Raw genomic sequence first — 14,961 nt, forward strand, 5'->3', positions numbered from 1 at the left:
CGCCCAGCTAATTTTGTATTTTTAGTAGAGACAGGGTTTCTCCATGTTGGTCAGGCCTGTCTCGAACTCCTGACCTCAGGTGATCTGCCCGCCTCAGCCTTCCAAAGTGCTGGGATAGCAGGCATGAGCCACCACAACTGGCCTGATCGCAGGCAGGTTTAACAGCCAGTTTAAAATGTATGCTACCTGCGGGGCCATTCACAGGGTGGGTGAGTCACATGACTCCATTTTCCAATTGGCCAATGCCAACAGATTGTATTAAAGAACTTTTGACTGGAGAGAATCATGGATGTCAAATATTTGTCATAAATAAATAGTAAGAACCTAAGAAAGGCCGGGTGCAGTGGCTCATGCCTGCTATCCCAGCACTTTGGAAGGCCGAGGAAGGCAAATCACCTGGAGTCAGGAGTTCGAGACCAGCCTGGCCAACATGGAGAAACCCTGCCTCTACTAAAAATACAAAATTAGCTGGGTGTGGTGGTGAGTGCCTGTAATCCCAGCTACTCAGGAGGCTGAGGCAGGAGAATCGCTTGAACCTGGGAAGTGGAGGTTGCAGTGAGCCAAGATCATGCCATTGCACTCCAGCCTGGCAAAAGAGACAGATTCTGTCACAACACAAAACAAAACAAAAAACTAAAAAAAAAAAAAAATTACTGCAAAATAAATACATCTATTTCTGCTAGAAACAGAAGTCTCACAGGCATTGCTCTTTCTATAAAATAGTTAATGAAATTTTGGAGCACCTTACATGAATTTGTATTAAAACATACTTAGGATGTGGTGCCCATTGTCCAGCTTGTGGTGCCACTTTTTTTGTGAGAAGGAGATTTCTCTGAATTCTTTAATTCTGAAGCAATATGTGTTCCTAAACAGATAATATGGAATATTATTGTGAATTATGTCCTTAATGATAAATTTAAGGGCATAGGAGAAATATTATCTGTATAGTTGACGTTGGTAAAAAGACTAGAGCACAACTTTCAACTTACTAACAACGTTTCTGAGGCAGTTAAGAATTTTGATTATCTTAATTCATGAAACATAAAACTTAAATTAACCTGAAAATTCAATGTACAGTGTTTGCCCTTGTCTGTTGTTCAAATCTCACTTTTTAAAGCCAGGCTCCCATCAGAAACAGAATAAAGTTAAAGCTCTTAATTAGAACCAGAGATGAAGACATGTTGGCTGCTAATTGGAGGAAAAACTATGTCCTTAAATCCAGAGAGGTTGACAGTCGAGATGAAAAGCTAGATTATTATACTCATTAGGCTGAAAAAAATAATCGCCTCAGTGGCCCAAAGACAAGGTCTGAATTTAACATGAGAGGAAACTGGATCTATGCATCTGCTGTGTTGAGACCTCATAGTTTTATACCATAGAAATGGGCACGGTTGGTTTTCTGGAAGAGTTGCAAGTATAAGCTATTTGTATTTGTTCCTCTGTCTGCCTAGAATTGTGGGTGTCCACTGAGGCAGTCCATATTTGATGGATGACCGAGTCCTGATTTCTGAGAGTCAGCTGACTCTAGTGTTACTGATCTTATGGAAAAGTCAATCCAGTGAGAAGGTTTTGTGGGTTTCAAATACGCATAGATCATAATCTAAATATGTCCAAGTTTTTGTTTTATTTTACTTTTCAGCCAATCCTGAGGCATAAGAAACATTTTAATTCACTGCACATTCCAAAAGCCTTGCAGAAAGCCTTGCCATTTAAGAACAAGCCCAAGACCCAAGCAAAGGCAGGCAAGTTGCTGAAGGACAGGCAGAGACCAACCATCATAAGCAAGCCTCATGAAAGGAAGGTCCTACGGCCAATTGACTGCCGTTTAGATAGGAAAATAACACTCTTGGCAGCACACTTTGCATTTCTACTGTTACTCAGTTTTGATCAGGAGGGGATGAGGCCAGAGTTATTCACGGCACTAGAACTATAGGTTAGAGGCAGGGCTGGAGTCTATTTCCAGTCCTTTGCTTGGCCGTGTTCTGCCCTGTGCATTTTAATGTGGAGTCATAGGCATGGCTGGGGAACCCTTCGTCCTGGTTAGTGGCACACAGAGCCCATAGAGTGATGAACAGAGGTGGTTTTGTGGTAAAGGTAAATGTGCTCACACCTGTATCTCCATGCCAACAATGATTTCCTAGCTTGGGATGCATTTTCAAGGCGTTAACATTCATTTGGATCCTGGGTTGCGTCTATCTTGGATTCCATCAGCTGACATGCCTGGATGGGAGTGTGCGGTGTCTGTGAGAATATTCTGATGCTCGCCAGGTTTTGTCCCTGTCAGATCCTTGCACTGCTGGATGCTCTGAGTACAGTGCGCAGTCAGAGGGTGAAGAAGGCCAAGAAGCAGCAGCACCTGCAAAATAAAGAGCATTTTAAAGCACTCCTCAAGCAGAAGGAGGAGAAGCTGAAGCAGCAAGAGGACCTCAGAAGAAGCTCTTCTGAATTCAGGGTCAGAGGGAAAGAAGAAGCCAGAAATCCAGTCTGAAGAGGGCTGAGGAGCAATTGGAGTGAGCCTTTGGAATGGGAGGGCTGGGCATAGATCTGCAGAAATGGATGATTTCAAACACCACGGTGCTTGTGAATAACAAGTCAGGGGGCGAGAGCCCAAGAGATGTTCCTGTTGAACACATCATACAGACTGTGCCTTTGAGAGGAGAAATGAAGCCTGCAATTGCAGGACCCGGGTTCATTTTCAGCATCTGGAGCTGTCAAGATTTAAAGTGATGTAAACTATGGTTATGTGGATTCTCTTACTTTTTTCTGCCTGCCTCAGTTTAATTATTTTGTACTATAAAAAATAATTAAAACATTTTCCTGTTAGTTTTGGCTTAGTGGGTTTCATTAGGGGTGAATATCTGACAGTGGATTGTGGATAATTGTTTATCCTAGAAAAATGCAATAAAATCATCACCTCAGAGCATATATACTTGGGAAACTGAAAACTACAAAGTATTCTCAAGTCAATACATCACAGAAGGCATGATACCTATATAAAGAAACAACAATGAAAATCCCACAGGCAACACTTGTGCGATGCTGCTGAGGGACTACCAGAGAAAGTGGGACTCTAGGCTGTGCCTTCAGTGTGCACTTATGAGAAATGAAGATGGAATGGACGTGTCACATTTTAATGCAATCTAAGAAAAGAGAAGAAAGCAACTATGTACATACAGAAAGCAAAATGAAGGAAATGATCCAATTTAAAGATAATTTGATGACTATAGGCCAGTTTTGCTTATCAACATTACAAACAATATTGAAAATAAATGTCAAAGCAAATGAAACCAAATAGATATTTGACACTGGGAGATACAAAATGAGAGCAGGCACATGGAACAATTGGAACCCTCCTAGCCCACTGCTAGGACTAGAAATCAGAAAGGGCCATTATAAACACTTCTTAGCCAATGTTCTTGCATTCATGAATGGGAAGGATAAAGCTGGAGTTATCACACTACTTGACTTCAAAATGTACTAGGAAGCTGTAGTAACCAAATCTGCATGGCCATGTCCTGAAAACAGACAAATAGATCAATGAAAGGGAATAGAGGACCCAGATATACATGCACAGATTTACAGCTAACTCATCTTTGACAAAGACACCAAGAAAATACATACAATGGGAAACGTCATGCACAAGAATGAGAATAGACCCCTATCTCTCGTCATACACGAAAATAAAATCAAATGGATTAAACACTTATGCTGAAGACCAGAAACCATGAAACTACTAGAATAAAAACATTGTGGAAACACTCCAGGACACTGGTCTAGGCAAAAGTTTTTGGTTTAAGCCTTCAAAATCACAGGCGACCAAAGCAAAAACAAACAAATGAAATTCTGTCATCCTAAAAAGCTTTCAGCACAGCAAAAGAAACAACAAAGAAAGGAGATGACACACAGAAGGAGAAACAATATTTTCAAACTCCCCACCCCTGAAGGGATTCATAACCAGAATATATAATAAGCTCAAACAACTCAATACCAAAAAACCTCCAGAAAACCAAAAAGAATCTGATTTAAAAATGAACAGAAGATCTGAATAAACATTTTTTGAGAGAAGACACATGCAACTACTGGAACTCTCTTAGCCCCTGCTAGAAGTAGAATTCAGAACGGCCACTATGAACACCTCTTAGGCAACATTCCTACATTCATGAATGAGAAAATACATCTAAACCAGAGAAGGCCTCAAGATAACCTCCAAGGTTCTGACAACCCTCACCGCCTCTGGCTCTTTTACTGGCTGGCCAGCAGCCTAGGCCTGGACCCCTCCCTCAGGGCCACAGGAGGTGAGACCCTTGATAGTGCACCCAACCTGCTCCCCACCATGGGCAGCACATCCACAGATAGTACCCCTAACCAGTCGCCCCACCCCCCATGCCCTGGATAGCACCCCCAACCCACTCTATGCTACAGGCATCAGGTGCCTCCAAGCGACCCCCCACCACAGGCAGTGCAGCCTCTGATAGCGCACCTACCGCACCACCTTTCTACCACCCTGGCCATGCTGCAGTCTCCGTCGCAGCCAGCAACTGCAGTGAGGCGAGCCACGATGCCGCAGGCTACAGCCTCCAGGGTGCGGCAGACAGTTCCTCCTCTTCCTCCTCTAAGCCAGGCACAGAGTAGCTGGGCTACAGCTGCAGAAGAGCCTGGAATGGTGGGACGCCCCCTTAGCATCCTTCACATTCTGAAAATATGCAAATGAGGTTCCTGGACTACATGTTCTGATTGGGTGAGATAAAAACCTCTAGGCCTATGCCCCGTGGTGGGGGACAGGTTAGGGATGCTACTGGGGGCTATACTGCCTGTGGCAGGGTGGGGGTGGGGGTGGGGGTTGGTTGGGGGGTGCTATTGGGGGCCAGACTGCCCCTGGCGGGGGGCTGGTTGGGGATACTATCTGGGGTTGCAGTACCCACAGCAGCTCATCGGGGAGTGGATTGGGTGCGATAACTTGGGCACAACTGCCCGAGGCAGATGTTGGGCTGGGGGCGCTTGGGGGCTACGAGGATTAAGGGCACTATCAGGGACTGCACTGCCAGTAGCGGGTGGCAGAGGCAGCAGTGACAGCAGTGGCCTCCAAGGCAGGGGCTGTTCTCCTCTCCCCAGACTCCAAACTCTAGAGGCCGACCTCGTTCTGCTGCTGCTGCTCGAAGCCAGTGGGGTGCATAGCATTTCCATGGGAATCCTGAGCATGGCAGGGCCCCCACACCTGCTGTGGGTCCAGGGCCTGTGCCCTCTTCCTCTGTGTTGCAGAGACAGCCTGGGATCTCTGGGCATGGAGTCGGGGGAATCACAAGGGGACAGGGCCCTGTGGGTGGAGGCATCAGGAATGGCAACTGCACTTCGGTTTGGGGGTGGCTGGGTCTGAGTTTCTGCTGCTCCTGCTCTCCAAGGAGTGCAGCCTCGGTGAGCCCAGTGGTTCCTGTGGATTGGGGAGCTGGGCACTATGGTGTCTCCAATCCCCACCCCAGGCCCCAGTGCCTGGCCAGCTTGGGCCAAAAGGAGAGGCTGGACTTCGGAGGGTGGGTGTGAGTGCCTTAGCTGAAACTGGCCCCTGCCACCCAGTGGACAGCATGACAAGGTGATGCTGTAACGCTACCACTTCCTGCAACCTGGTCTAGGTTTTTCTGGCTTTGCCCACACTGCTGCTTCCTACCAGGAGAAGGAGGATCCACCTGCTGGATATTGGAGGCTGGAGGCTGGAGCCTGTGGTCCTGCAGCTTGCCTCGCTGTGAGTTGGTGGTGGTGACAGAGACTGCAGCATGCCAGAGTGGTAGGAGGTGGCCAGCTGCAGCCAGGGCAGGGGCAGGGCTGTGGCAGTGGCCATGTGGTAGGAGCCTTGTAGGGAGGGCCGGTGCATTGAGGGTGACAGCAGCGGTGGTTGTATTGGCATCAGTGCCAGTGGTGGCAGCAGCAGCAAGTCTGGGGGCTGGGAAGGGGGAGTAGGAGCTTCAGGATTCGGCTGGCTGGCATAGGTAGGAAGCTGTGGTTGCTGTACCATGGGCCTCATTGGAGGTGCAGCCAGGGCAAGGAGGAGTCCTCCCCCTTCTCCTGGAGAATCTGGAGGGTGCCCTCCTCCTGCTGGTGCCTGAACCAGGCATGAGTGGAGCATTATCTCACTCTTAGCAAAATTTAAGGGGTGACAATTTAGGGGGTGTATCTTTTTTATTGTTTTTTGTTAATGGTCTTGGACTTTTTCAAATTTCATGAATCAGGAAGGGGAAAAAAGGTATGGCACCCGAGCCAGGCATGAGTGGAGCATTATCTCACTCTTAATGAAATTTAAGGGGTGTCTATCTTTTTGCTTGTTTTTTTTTTGTTGATGGTCTTGGACTTTTTCAAATTTCATGAATCGGGAAGGGGAAAAAAGGTATCTTATAGGCCATTTGATTCCCACACCTGTTTTTCCTACTTTCTTCCAGTCTGTTTTTTCTTTTTCTCATCACCATCATCTAGTTCCTCTTCATTTGCTTATGCTCCTGCTTCTATTTCTTGTTTCTATACTTTCTCCTCCTCCTCCTCCTCTTTTGTTTTCTTTTTCCCAAGCAATGACCTTAACAAACAACAAACCAAAACTGAGTTAAAAATAAACTACTCACCAGTGTGTTGTATTTTTAAAATATTGGTCCATTATAGAGATGAGGAAAAAAATTAGTTGCATAATTATTTAGTTCCTTGAATAGCTATGCTTTCCTGTTAATGCATTGTAAGTTGTTATTCAAGGAATCAAAAAATGAAGCATCAAATAAAATATTGGTAGCAAACAGCCATTTCATCTCTCTCACATATTAGTCTGGAGATATGCAAGAGGCAGGGTGGGTAATAAGTTCCACTTTATGAGATCATTAAGTGAACCATATACCCTTCATTTTATTTCTCTGCCACCATTTTCAAGAGTATTGCCATCTGCATGAGCAAATCTGGTTCATCACCACATCTTTGCAACAAGAAAAGGAAGCAGAGGATTATGCATATAATTGTTTTAAGGCCAAGGTTAATAACCAAAAACAATGCTTTAGTAACTGTTGTCTTTAAGAACCTGCAGTGTTGGGCCCTCTTTTATTTCTAGTGTTATGTATTATTACCTTCGGTATGAACTGTTTTTTTAAGGGATTTCTCTAGAAGTTTATGCATTTTATTGACTACTTTAAAGAAACAAGTAATCTATATTGTATCATTTCTTTCAAGACTACAGAAATTTATAAGGCTGGTGATTTTGACACTTTTAAATTATTTTAAGGTTATGACATGTAAATACTGTTGATATATGTACAAATATGCATAAGTATCAATAGATAGCTTATTTTATAGAGATAGTGTCTAAATTTTTGTCGAGTAGATTGGTTGCAGTTTCTTAGGTGTGTTTCTCAATACATTGCCTCAATGTTTTAAAGCATATAGAAATTTGAATACTGCTAAACCTCATTTAGTCCTTTGTTTATAGGTTGTTTGATATTACTAAAGACATCACAGCCCCTCTTGAGATTCAGAAACAATAAAACTTGAGATATATAGAGTTAGAATCCAACAAATTCAGAGGAAAATTGTTCAATTATGTAGCTGTAGAGCACGAATGAAATCCAGGTTCTAAGCTCTAAGGGGGCCGTGAGCCACCATACACGTGCCTTGGTGACTGGGCATAGAGTCAGCAGAATTACGGGATGGTTAAGAGTGAGCTGTGGAGCCTAACTCTATGTGAACATGAATTTTTAAACTGTATGGTGCCTCAGTTTATCCATCTTTACAATGGGGACAGTACTGAGTGTTTCTTTTTCTTCCCAGTTGACTGAATTATTTCCGTAGTAGGTCTTGTTGCCAATCTTTTTGCCCACATGAGAGGACCTAAGGTAATTTCTGACAGCCTGGGATGCTTTGGGAAAAACAGAAGGTGCCACAGACCCCATTTTGGGAGAAACGTCTGTTTTCCTCATGGAACCCCAAGAGCTGTAAACAGACAGGTCCCTCTCAAAATCTAAGGCTCTGCTCTATTTTGCCTTGCTTTACCTGACCTTTTTGATTTGGGTGGGCATCAGAAATTAGTAGGGGAGAGACAGCTAAAGAAAGTTGTGGATGTGGGCTGGGTGCAGTGGCTCATGCCTGTAGTCCCAGCACTTTGGGAGGCCAAGGCAGGTGGGTCACCTGAGGTCAGGAGTTCGAGACGAGCCTGGCCAACATGGCAAAACCCCATCTCTACTAAAAATACAAAAATTAGCTGGGCACGGTGGTGGTTGGAAGAAGGAGAAAGAGAGAGGGAGGGGAGGTGGGGAGGGGAACAAACAGTTTTCCCAGATAGCTATACCCATTTACCCTGTTATCAACAATGTATGAGAGCTCCAGGGATCTCCATTGTCTATATTTGATATTTTCAGGTTTTTTCCCCCTTCATTTTGGCTATTCTGAGTGTGATGCCATAGCTTCTAGTGGTTTTAATTTGCATTTTTCTGAAGACTAATGAGGTTGAGCACCTTTCCATGTATTTATTGGCCAGCTGAGATACTATCTGTTTTGTGAAGTGCCTGTTCAAGTCTTTCACCCAATTTATTTCTACTGGGTAGGTTCACCTTTTTCTCATTGGTTTGTTAGTGTTATGTTGCAAATACCTTTCACATCCTATTGGCCTCCCCCACACTCCTTTAATGTTGTTTCTTGATGCCAGCTTCTTATTTTATGCTTAGTGCCTACATCCTATTTTAAACAATAAATGTTGAAGATAATTGTGCTTGAATTTAACAACCCCCCCTAAAATGAAGTAAAATGGTAGAAACTGCTGAATTTCAGAAAAATATTTCCTCATCACAAAATATACCAGTGGTCCCAGGTACTTAGGAGGGTGAGGCATGAAGATCGCTTGAGCTCAGTAGTTCAGGACCGGCCCGGGCAACATGGCAAGACCTTGTGTCTCCAAAAAAAAAAAAATTAACCGAGCATGATGGCACGTACCTGTAGTCCCAGCTACTTGGGAGGCTGAGGCGGGATTGCTTGAGCCCAGAAGGTTGTGAGGCTGCAGTGAGCTATGATTGCACTGCTGCACTCCAGCCTTGGGGACAGAATGAGACCCCATGTCAAAACAACAAAAACAAGAAAAAAGAAAAAAAATGCTAGTTTCTAAAATAACCTGCTAAAATTAAGGAAAGGATTTATGAAAAATATTAATAAGTAGTAATTATTTTATGTGTTTCAATTACAGGCAGTATCTACTAACTCCTTGTTATGAATAAGGAAATTGACATTCTTACATTTCCTCTTCCCTCCTCTCCTCAGCCCCCTGACTTTGCTAGCTTTCTCCTGTCAAGATTTACATTTTATTCTGAAACCACAATTTCTTCCATAGTGTAGCTTTAACTATTTGCTTACATGGAGTCATCTCTCTTTCCAGTCTTTTCCCCATGGCTTCTCCCTCACTTCATTTCTTATTTTGCTTTATCTCCTAGTTGGCCAGACTTCATTTTCAGCTACTTTTTTTCTTTTAGAGACAGGGTTTCTCTCTGCCACCGAGGCTGGAGTGCAATGGTGCAATCATAGCTCACTGCAGCTTTGAACTCCTGGACTCAAGGATCCTCCCACCTCAGCCTCCCAGTAAGCTCGACCACAGGCATGTGCCACTATGCCCAGCTAATTTTGTATTTTTACTTTTTGTAGAGACAGGATCTCACTATGTTCAACTACATTTTTAAAGGGCCCTGGGTGCTGTGTCCCTCTGTCTGATCTTGAAGAATGTTTGTCTATCACCGTTATACTCGAAGGACAGCTTGGCAAAGTGCAAAGTTCTCAGACCAGGCTCACAGGCAAGTTCTTCCTGGTATACTAACAGCACCACTTTCTGAATCAAATCCACAGAGGCAAGGGCAAACCCTTAGCAGAGATGGAAACTATGGCAACTGGCCAGGTGCGGTGGCTCATGCTTGTAATCCCAGCACTTTGGGAGGCTGAGGCAAGTGGATCGTCTGAGGTCAGGAGTTGGAGACCAGCCTGGCCAACATAGTGAAACCCCGTCTCTACTAAAAATACAAAAATTAGCTGGGTGTGGTAGCAGGCGCCTGTAATCCCAGCTACTTGGGAGGCTGAGGCAGGAGAATCTCTTGAACCCAGGAGGCGGAGGTTGCAGTGAGCTGAGATCCCGCCATTGCACTCCAGCCTGGGCAATAAGAGTGAAACTCTGTCTCAAAAAAAGAGAAAAAAGAAAAAGACAAAGAAAAAAAGAAACCGTGGCAACCTCAGTTGTAGCCCAGGCCTCATTCCTTCCTTCCTTTGCCTTTCTCATCCTGCCACTCTGCTGAGGGTGGGTCTGTTTGACAACTGCGGAGCAGAACAACCCCGGGCGGCCCCGGCCCTAAAGCACACTCCCGTCCCCACCCCAGGGTGTGTCTGGGAGGGCCCAGAGAGCTGTTGTGAGGTTCCACCTCGAAATGGACTGTTTGGTACCTGTAAGAACAGAGGGAGCATGTGGATCAGTGAGAACACCATAGCCAGTGAGGAAGACTGGATCTATGCACCCACGCTGTCCACACGTTCATTCCTTCAACAGACACCGGCATGCAAGGTGGCTCCTCGTAACATCCATCAGTCTTGCTTTGTGTGTGAAGCGCTCATGAGAAGCCTTTCCCAACCAGCTGGTAGGACCAGAGCCAGAGGGCCCCTGTGCCCTTCCCTCTTCCAGCCCCATACCCATGCGCTGGGAGAAGCCCTTGCTTTTTGCTGACTACCACGTCCACCCACATGCCCTGGAAGGCGTGAGTGAGCCTGGGAGCCGGGCTCTCCGTTAGCACCTCCATCACCCTTTAAAGGGCAGCCTTTCCCAGTGCCCGCCTCCACTGTCACAACGGAAGTGCTCTCAGGCCCTCCAACTCAGTAAGTAATTTTGCAGAGTGCCCTGTAATTGTCCTGAACGCAGAAGCCAGATGTACCTGACAAGTGCAGACACATTCAATGCACCCATCCATGGGGCGGGCTGCTCAGTATTGTTGAGCAAACTTTTTCCTAGTTCAGCACTGCCAGGTAGAAGGGCTGGCTTTGCCTGCACCCTGAGATGACTGAGGCAGAACAGACACAGGGAAGCTGGCAAAGCACCTTGGGGCAGCCACCACAGGCCGGGAAACTTGCTGAAGGAGGGGTTGTGCACTGCCAGGGACAAGAAGTAGGTTTTTGTCTCCCTGAAATAAGGAGGCAAGCCAGATACTATCAACACAAGTGCTTTGCAAACTGACTCAGCAGGCCAGATAGCACAGTGTGAATTTTGAAAAGTTTAGTCCTTCTGTGAGCTCTGCCACGCCCAGCATCAGAGGCTGCTCTGAGAATACGCTCTCAGACAATCTTCTTGAGAGAGGGTAATGGGTTTCTTTTTGGTGTCTGTCTATCCATCTAGCCATCATCTATGTCTGGATATGGCACCACTTTTGAAGGTAGACAAGGCCATCCTGGTGTGAGATTTGAATTTGAGAAAAAAATGTATTTTTTTTCTGAAGCTGGAATGTCATGTCTGAGGTTTTCCACATTTGCCCCACACCTCACTAAATAAAAACTTCTCCATGTTCAGAGGTTTGACACCCGATGGGCAGATGGGCCCTTGCTCCCTTTGCTTGGCTGGAGCCCTCTCATCAGCACCTCCTCCTGTCTCCTCCTGTGGGAGTTTGCTTGGCATCACCTCCTCTGGGCACCTTTCCCTGCCTCCCAGGTAAAACTGGAAGCTCCTCCCCTCACTTTTGTCACCAGACAGCCAGGAGTCAGTGGGTGCTCCCCACCCTTCAGATCTGGATAGGACCCATTCAGATCCCACCACGCAGCTTCTCAGACGGAGTCAGTGTCCTGCCCGAAGTTTCTCTGAATTTTGGGGGCAGGGGGCTTGTGTTCTCAAGGTTGCCTTTGTGCCAGTTTTCAGCCTTTGTCAAGCTGTTCTTTGACCCTATCCGTGGCTTTTCCTTGACCTCTGCCCTGGCATGTACCCAGCAAAGCCCCTTCTCTTTGATCACTTCTTCCGTGGTAACAGTGAACAGAATTCTGCTGGGAGCCACAGAATGTTTACTCAAGCTGTATGGGTCGCCAGAGGTACTTTTAAAAGCAAAGCACTTAAAAATCCATATCTCTCTTCAAAGCAGTCCTCCAGCCAGGCTTTCTCACAGCTGGGCCACCTGTGCACGTCCTGCCTTCTCTTCCCCTCTCTTTCAGTAACTCCAACCACCAATTCCTGTCTCTGACAACATCTATGCCCTCGTGAACCAAATTGTCGTGCTCCAGAAGTTTATCCAGATCTTTCCTAAATAAAGCCAATGCCTTCCTGAGGAAGAACTCTGAGGTCACCTGTTGAGATGATACAGTTTTTTGTTTGTTTCTGTGTCTTACTCTAAACCAGGCTGGACTCCCGCTGAAGGCAGAGACCTCAACTTTGGATTTCTGTATCCCCGGTTCCTGGTAAGGGGATTTGTAGGCGCTCAAGAAGTCCAGCTGTCGCAAGAGTGAATGCCTGTGACCAGAGGGGAGTGAAATGGGCATCAGGCAGTGCACCCATGGTGGCTCCTGCAGCAGGGGGGTCGCACCCCACCGCCTGTTGCTAGGAGATGATGGGCTTCGGAAGGATGTGCAGTGTTGCTTAGCAACACCTCCCCACTGTTCCATCACTCAGAATGGACAGCACCAAGCAATTCTTACAGCAAGAGTTTTTTGACCTATTTCAGCTAAAAGCAGGAAAGATCTTTCTGTCTCAGCTCAGATTATATAATTTTTTAAAGGATCACAAGAGCGAAAAATACGGAGGATCCCCAATATTCACACCCAAGAACTACTTTGTTGTTAGCAGGTTAACCTGTGTATCAGAGGGACATTAGGAGGATTGCCAAGAGTTCACAGCCTGCCTTCTGCTCCCTGCAGGGACCCTTCGCTTAGCTGTAGCCGGCTACCCACTGGGCCTGGGGTGCTCCCCACACCCCTCCTGCATGCTGGCTTGGCCCTACCAGGGATCGCAAAGCCCAGCTGGTCACCAAGGACAGAGGTGCTCTCTCGATGTGGCTGATGTTTTTCTAACCAGCTTAGCCCAGAAAGAACATTTGGATTCATTGCCCATCTGTAATGCAGAGAACCTTCATATGAACTTAAGTTCCTTGAGTTATTTGCACTGAAATAGGCACATATGAATTTAAGAGTCATAAATGGGCCCAATTTCCCTGAACTGTGCCCTAGAATGCGCAGTGCATGCTCTGTGACTGTTTTTCCTTTCCTTCTGGTAACTACTAGCTTCCACATGGGAGAGGGTTCGCAGGGGGTGGGGTGTCCAGGCTGCACGAGTGGCTGAAGAAGAGCTCCCTGCTAGTCTCTGTGAGTACACGGAATGCCCTATGTGGCCGTAGAGCCCTTGGAAGCTCAGCCTGCCGAGAGCGGTGCTCACCAGGTTCCACTGAAGCTGAACAGCACTGGAGCTAGGAATGCAGGAAGGAGGCGCTGCCCACACCCTGAGCTCTCAGTCTGGCTGGGAAGCCGGCAGTAGCTGTGTCCTGTAAAGGCACCTCGAACACTGGACAACACTGTAGCTCATGCTTGAATGAAGGTTCTCTAATAAGTGTGTTTCCTCCGGAAGGCACATCACAGTCTTCCTGCACTTACGAACAATTAGCTCTTCAGCACTCTGCCTGGGGACCACACTAAACAGCAAAATCACCACCCAAAAGCACAAAATGCAAAAAATGTGGCACTAAATAGACCAAGAAAAGACCCTGTGTGCAGAGAACAACAGGCAGAGCCTTGCCTTGTTTGACCTTGGCAGGGAACTGCATGTCAGGCAACTCACATTTTTCACGGCTTTGCACATGTCTGCAAATGACCACAGAAGCACCATGAGTACTCAGTTTTGGGGTTACAAATGCGTTTTAGAGAGTAGGTGAATTTGCAAATGTGGAATCCATGACTAATGTGGATCACTATATGATGTATGTATGTGTGTACATATACGGCATTGTCTATGAAAGTTGAACATGTACACACATACATTTCTGTGCATATGTGTGTATTTAAAAAGTAAAACTTAAATGCATTTACACCCACCAGCTCCAGGATAGATGAGGAGGCATAACCCTAAGGTTCTCCTCAGTGCTGCCTTTTCCAGCTGCCTGCAGTAATCTCTGGTTACTTGGCTTCAAGACTCCTTAGAGTAGAAATTTCCAAACCCCACATTGCCTCAATCAGACCATCCTTGCTTATATAGCAATTCCCAGGGGATCTTGTTACAAATGGGTCCTAACTCCATTCCTGACCTACTCAAACAGAATCCAAGGGAGGAAAGGCTGGAGCCTTGTAATGTGAATGTGTACTTAACACAGTTTACAAAGCTCACAATTCAAGTTTGAGAATCACTGTGAATAAGTTTCCAGCCAGCTGGAGAAATCAGTGGCTGACACTGTTTGACCCTGAGACAAGAGGCAAATCGCCAGTGTGGACCACCCTGCCCATCTTGTGAGCAGACGAAATCAGTCAAAAGTGTTGTATGCTTCGTGAAAGACGGCGGGCAGTTTCGTTTAAAGCTGGGTAACCTAGAGAGAAAAAATAAAAATAAAAATAAAATAAAAGAGGGCCGGGTGTGATGGCTCACACCTGTAATCCCAGCACTTTGGGAGGCTGAGGCAGGCAGATCACGAGGTCATGAGATCGAGACCATCCTGGCTAACATGGTGAAACTGTCTCTACTAAAAAAACAACAACAAAAAAAATTAGCCGGGCATGGTGGCGGGCACCTGTAGTCCCAGCTACTTGGGAGGCTGAGGCAGGAGAATGGTGTGAACCCCGGAGGCAGAGCTTGCAGTGAGCTGAGATCACGCCACTGCAAGAGATCACGCCACTGCACTCCAGCCTAGGCGACAGAGTGAGACTCTGTCTCAAAAATAATAATAAAAAAAAAAATTTAAAAAAAGATAAAAAAATAAAATAAAATAAAAGAATTGTGTGTGCTTAATGAGAGGGAAAAAATAATTAAGC

At 46.0% G+C, this 14,961-nt stretch overlaps 1 long non-coding RNA gene across 2 annotated transcripts; it reads right to left on the reverse strand.

Annotated features, from left to right (window-relative positions):
* Positions 1-1,809: 1,809 nt before the first annotated feature.
* Positions 1,810-12,551, reverse strand: LOC129531694 (uncharacterized). Of its 2 annotated transcripts, none has more exons than XR_008677023.2 (3): positions 10,429-12,551; positions 6,406-6,559; positions 1,810-2,356 (listed from the first exon to the last, which is right to left on the reverse strand). It is a non-coding gene; the product is annotated as an uncharacterized lncRNA (long non-coding RNA). The 2 variants fall into 2 exon arrangements; XR_008677024.2 differs by lacking the exon at positions 1,810-2,356 and adding an exon at positions 5,818-5,935.
* Positions 12,552-14,961: the final 2,410 nt, after the last annotated feature.

This window comes from Gorilla gorilla, chromosome 12, assembly GCF_029281585.2.
Source record: "Gorilla gorilla gorilla isolate KB3781 chromosome 12, NHGRI_mGorGor1-v2.1_pri, whole genome shotgun sequence".
NCBI classification, from domain to species: domain Eukaryota; kingdom Metazoa; phylum Chordata; class Mammalia; order Primates; family Hominidae; genus Gorilla; species Gorilla gorilla.